Genomic DNA, 6,539 nt, shown 5'->3' with positions numbered 1-6,539 from the left:
AAGACTTCTTGTCAAATGCATTATCGTTCGTTACCCCCAATAGCTAAAAACAATATTAATCGCTCTGCTCTTGTCTTTGCTCCTAGATTTTCCAAAGGATAGACGTTTCTCTCCCGTCAGATGTGACAAACGCCCTAACCTTAACTTAAGATTGTTTGTGTGTCGATATTTTTTTTTAATGTGATTTCTTTCAAAAATAAGTTGCTGATAGTGAATTATTTTTCATGTTTTATAGTTTCACATAAAATAAGTTTAAAAATATTTTTTAATATTTGATCATATTATATTATGAAAAATAAATTAAAAAGTAACTTGTTACTATTTTTTAAAAAATTATTAAAAGAATATATGTTTTAAATCTCACAGTTAAAAAGTTAAAGGATGATAAAAATTGAAAAACAAAATTAAATTCATAAATTATTTCAATAAATAAATAAATATCAATAAATGAATGGAGACTAAATATGTCAGATAAAAAAATTAAAAGATTATGAAATTGAAAAGAAATCTCAGTTTCATAAACTATTTCAAATAAAATAAATAACAATAAAAACTAGAAGCCAAATCTAATAGATAAAAAATTTCAATTAAAAAAATAAACAATAATTAAAAAATGAGAACAAAAGTTGTTATAAAAATCAAATACCAAGATATGAAATTGAAAAAAAAATAATTTCAAAACAAAATATATAATAGATTGAGAATTAAATTTGATGTAGTTAACAAATAATAATATATTTTTTTATTTTTCATAACTTATAGAAAGTGTTTTTCGTCAAAGATAAATAAAAAAATATTTTCATAATTAAAATTTTTTGACTATAATAATTTTTTTTTTATCAATAAACAAAGAAACAGGAAAAAAAAAGTTTTGAAAATTAATTTTTAAAAAACCATCTTCAGGCCTTGAAAGATTTCATGTTTTGGAAAAGAAAGCGACAAGATGCAAACTGTTGATGCATGAGCACCGATCAAATCCAAAGCTAGCATGCAAGCATGACCCGTGATATATATATATATATATATATATATATATATATATATATATATATATATATATATATATAAAGCAAGTTTTATTGCACCGTGATCTTCCCCAGAATATTAATAAGAATAGAAAATCTCTGTTCTCCCTGATTCAGGAGGAGTTATATATTGTTAGTGAGTGTAATGAATGTGACTTGACATCGAGCAGGTGGAAGAATTAGTGAGACGGAACACTTAATTTACTCCATAACCTACCTCTTCACTTCACGCGCAGAGTTTCTACTCGGCATTAATTATTTGTCGTGTACAGGATCAACTCCTTAATTGCCCAGGAAGGAGATCAGTTGTTACTTGTTATACACATATACACATTCAATCCGAATTAACCTTGAGACATTTAGGATTCCTATTTCCTGGGGCAAGTATATATGCATGGCACGTGGAAGGTCTCGTGAGTTGTATAGCTAGCTAGCTTGCTGTCTAGTACAAATCTTCGATTGGTTTTACATTAGAAAAGGGAAGGAGCCACAGGTCCCAAGGGTGCATGAAGGCAAAGCAAGCTACAACACACACGACAGAAATTAATTAGCCTCCTTCTCTGCATGCATGCATGAAACTAGCTACTTTGATCTTGCTTGTAATTCTTTACTGGATTGGATTATGATAACAAGAACGATAATGTCAGGCTAATTTAATGCTGCACAGAATGAATGCTTGCTTGGTTATTATTGGAGATTTTTTTTCCATGCATGCACCCCTTCTTTAGCATATATATTTCAAAACTCCAACGAGCCGAGTTGCTATGCTATAATGACCCACTATTATCTCTTGATGTGTTTTGGTATTGTTTTGCGATTGTTTTTTAAATTGGTTTTTTATAAATATATTTAAATAATATTTTTTAAATTATTTTAAACTTTATCACATCAAAACTTTAAAAAAATTCATGAAACCATAATTTCTACCGTAAAAACAAGTAACCCCTAAGGGTGTGTTTGGTATTGCGGTAGCTATTGTGGTTGTAGTTTGAAAAAAGTTGTTTTATAAAAAGTACTTTTAGTTGAGGTTGGTTTAAAAAAATATATGTTTGGTTAAAACTGTGGTTGAAATTGAGGTTGAATAAAAAGTAGTTTAATGTGTTTGCTTAAAAATACTTTTGAAATTGAGGTTATAAAATAATTTTAAAAAATATATATTAATATTTATAGTTTTTAATTTAAATATTATAAATTTAACTATTGCTATTACATCATGAAATAAATCATACTTTATATAAAATATTTTTTATTATTCTATTAAACTATCTACAATTCCATTACGTATGAAATTCATCCGATAAGAACTACAGTTTCCATGATTTTTTGAGCATGAAATAAAATTAGGTAAAATATTATTATGAATAAAATTGAGATTACAATATGAGTAAATTTAATTTATCTTAAACTAATTTAAAAAATAACAAAAAAAAAATTATTGTTCATGTTCACGTGACGTAAATTATGCAAGTAAAATCAATTCACTATACTAGTTTTTCATTAAAAAAAAAATTCACATTAACAAAACAGTAAATTAAGAATTAATTTATCCATGTGGCAGTGTGCGGATGATAATGATTGCCAATAAAATACTCCTACTTGAGTTGAGAAGGAAGGAAGCAAACAAGAAATTGGGTGGGCCCTTGAGATTTTCTTTCCCTTGGCAGTAGACGGGCAAAAGTGAATTGAAAAGCAGTAATTTTCTGCTTCACAGAACTGGCGGTACAAACTTAATTTTCAGTGGGACCCATCTTCAAAATCTATGTTTCAAATACTTACCAAACGATTAAAAATTATGGTTGGAACAAAACACAGTTCCAACCACAATACCAAACACCTTCTAATATGAATTTGAAAATTTCGGTGGAAAATTGTCATGGAAGATATAAGTTTTCAGAGTTAAGGAAAGTTATAGAGACATCTGGGAGAAGTTGGAAATTCTATGAAAGTTATAGAGATATTTCAGAATTAAATTAACCGGTATATTACATATTCATTATTAAAAAAAATACAAGAACATATACAGGCATGCATGATTTATTTTATACAAGAGAATTTTCAAACCAATTCACACATCCACGTACTTGAACAAATTTAAAAAAATTTCTCGATCCCGATATTTAAACCAAGTAAAAGAAATAATATATAAAAAACTCATTAGCCACCATAACACTTCGAAGAACATAGATTCATGACCAATGTGAAGGTTTCATTTCACTAGTGATTTGAAGAGAAAGTACTTGAACATGTGTTTTTTTATTAAAATTAAAATTTTAATGTTTTTTCATTATTTTAATACAAAACAATAAGAAAAAATATTTCAAAAAACTACCAATAATAATATATTCCGGATATCCTGTTTGCGCATTCAACGACACACGAGTTATTGCAACGTACTGCTATAACATTTGACATGAGGTAAAGAAAGACGAACAGGATCAGAGAGGAGGGTAGCGAGAGGCTGCGGGGAAGTTGATCATGATCATGTAAAGAGCTGAGTAAAACATGGGGTGATAAGTTTGAGATGGAGGGAGAAAAGCAGGGCAACAGTGAAAGGGACTGGTCAAGCTAGGTGGGCATGCCAATGGCTGCTGCCACCGTGTTACCACCTTTAGCATCAGCGGGCTCGTAGCTCGATACCCAACACGTTCGTAATCGCAGTACTGCTCCATTCCACCTTACACTGCCATGTCTCAAACCCTTGATCCACTCGATCATTACTACTTAATAATAATAATTATTTACACTTTAAATCATGGAATTTGAGCTCTTCAAGGCAAGATAAACTCACAGGATTCCCTCTAGATTTCCTTGCAGGGGACCAGTGGTGGTAGTTGCTTGCTGCCAGTCTCCACTCTCTGGGCGATGTAACTGAACAATAGTAAATTAGTTGGCTTGTTATGTATGGACTCTAGAGGAAGATGTTTCGGGACATTACCAGACCGGACAAGGAGGAATCTTGGCAATATTGTTACTCACCTCAAAAGCGTATTAATTTCGGCGCAAACTACATGAATCTTGGAATTTGGATCATACCCTAATAAACATATCCCTAACGACCATGTTTGATTTTTTTTTTTTTTTTTTATGGCTATATATGCGCGTATTGCCTCTGTGATCATCGACATTAATGGTCTTGTAATTCACTAGCAAATCAATTGCAAAAAGTCATCGTGTGGACATATATATATATATATATATATATATATATATATATATATATGTTCGATGCTGGGATCATATATATCCATATAGATTCAAGACCATTCCAATACACATCTATCATGGGATTGATACATTGCAGGCAGCTCACGCAACATGCTTATGCACTTTCACTATTTTCTAAGGGAACTTTAAGATTGCGGTTGAACCATGCTTTTTAAATGTTTTATTTGTTTTAAAAAAAGCTTCAGATTAATATATTGTTAGTATTGTTTTATAGTCTTAATATTTTGATATAAAAAATATTATTTTAAATAAAAAACACTTTTAAAAAATCATTTCATATTACATCTAGCAGTAGGAAGTAGGAACAACAAAAGCAAACAGTGGATCAAGCCCCGTCCTCTCGATGTTCAAATATTATTTGATGGAGAAGTCTGTTTCCTTCCTGCAGCCATAGTATTTGAAAATTAAAGAAAGGAAAATAGTAAATTGGTAGGTTATATTGACGGGGATAACCCATCCACATAGATTACGCTATTCTCAAAAACACAGTTCAATATATATGTTATCTTGTTAGAACAATGTAACCTCTTGAAGTATAAATAAAAACCTTGTCTTAATCGTTTTTTATTTGTTTTTTAATCGGTTATTGGAGATTTCTAGTTATCAAAATAGATTTTTTAAAATTAGATTTAGAAGATCATGTTTTGCGGATTATCTTTGATTTTTTGTGTTATTTTAATTTTTATAATATAATTTTTATATTTTAGGATAGTTTTTTTAGCCTATAAAAAGGCAAATTTTATTTACTTTATCTGCAGAAAAACAAAACTAGAATCGAAACTAGCTACCCTCTTCACCTTTTTATGGATGTCTTTTTATATATATATAAAAAAAAACCTTAAGAAAAAGGGGTCGAAAGGACAGAAACACACATCCAATCAAGTGTCCATCAAAAGTCCAAGGGAGAGAGTAGAATCCACGCATCCAATCAATTAAATACACACAGTATGGCCAATCCAAGGCAGTGCAGTGCTCATGTAACAAACAGTATGGTAGCAGCTTTCAAAGGCAAAGCCTTGCTGTATACATTACACATGAACTTGGAAGTTGGAACCCTAAGTCCTAACCTCAACTTTTGTCACCCATTTACAGCAAACAGTACTTTTAAAGGTGTGTTTGGCTTGGAGATATGACAGTTTTTTATCAAAGGTATGATATCTTTTAAGTACAAATTATATCTTTAAAAATATGTTTTTTACTCAAAAAATCAAAAACTAGCTCCCATTCAAACACCCCCTCTAAGCCAGCCAGCCAGCCAGCCAGCCCCATGTGAATATAACCCATGATATCACCAGCTAGCCAGCCAGCCACCTGTACCCTTTTGGACAACAGCCATCGGACTTTTAACAGTCTTGGCAGGACTCCCTTTCACTTCACTGCCTCACGCTCAGCTTTAGTCACTGCTCCGGAGAATGATACAAATTGTTTTTTAAATCAAAACAATATTTAATTTTTTTTCAAAAAGACAATTAAACCGCAATGCCAAACTTGCCTTGCTAGCCTTGCCGTCCAAGCCAAAGCCAAAGCATCGGGCACCCTTTTATATATATATATATATACACACAATGTATCCTCCACAGTCCACTTAACTATCAGCACAATACACCTCTTTCTTCGCTCTTGTGGACGCTTATTTTTTTGGTTGTTTGAAAGAAAGAGAGAGAGGTACTAGTTCAAAGATGGGTGTTATTGGGTTTTGTGTTGATTCAAATAGGGTGGTTTTGTGTGGTAAGAGGAAGCTAAGGAGCTTATTTTGGAGGATTAGAGCGGAGATAAGGAGACAAGTGAAGAGCAGCAAGTCCAAGCAAAGGCTTAGCTTCAATTACGATCCTTTCAGCTATGCTCTCAACTTTGATGATGGCAACTTTGGTTTCTTCTGCTGATCGTGAAGTTTTCAACTCTCAACAACAAAATGACAGTAGATGAGGCACAAGCGGTAGCATCTGCAGTACTTTTAGCAAGAGAAGTTACTTATCAAGCAAAAGGATATGCTTTTCTTTTGTTTTCCCTCTTGATTCTAACTCCTTGCTATTCGAAGTCTAGTTCTAGGTCAAGTTTTAATATTTAGTGGAGAGATCAGTGTATGTAATTTTGAAATTAGAACCCAACTTCCAATGGTTACTGCTCTAGCTTATATATATACACGATCTTTCAAAACATCATATGTTCAGTTCTTGATCTCCTTCTCTTAACAATTCATCAATGGATCAAGGTGGAAGCAGGAAAAGTTTGATCTTTATGTCATTAATCTAATTGGGATCCCACTTCAAAAAACTGAAAGAAGTAAGG

This window comes from Populus nigra, chromosome 14, assembly GCF_951802175.1.
Source record: "Populus nigra chromosome 14, ddPopNigr1.1, whole genome shotgun sequence".
NCBI classification, from domain to species: domain Eukaryota; kingdom Viridiplantae; phylum Streptophyta; class Magnoliopsida; order Malpighiales; family Salicaceae; genus Populus; species Populus nigra.
Note: the sequence above shows the minus strand (reverse complement) of the source record.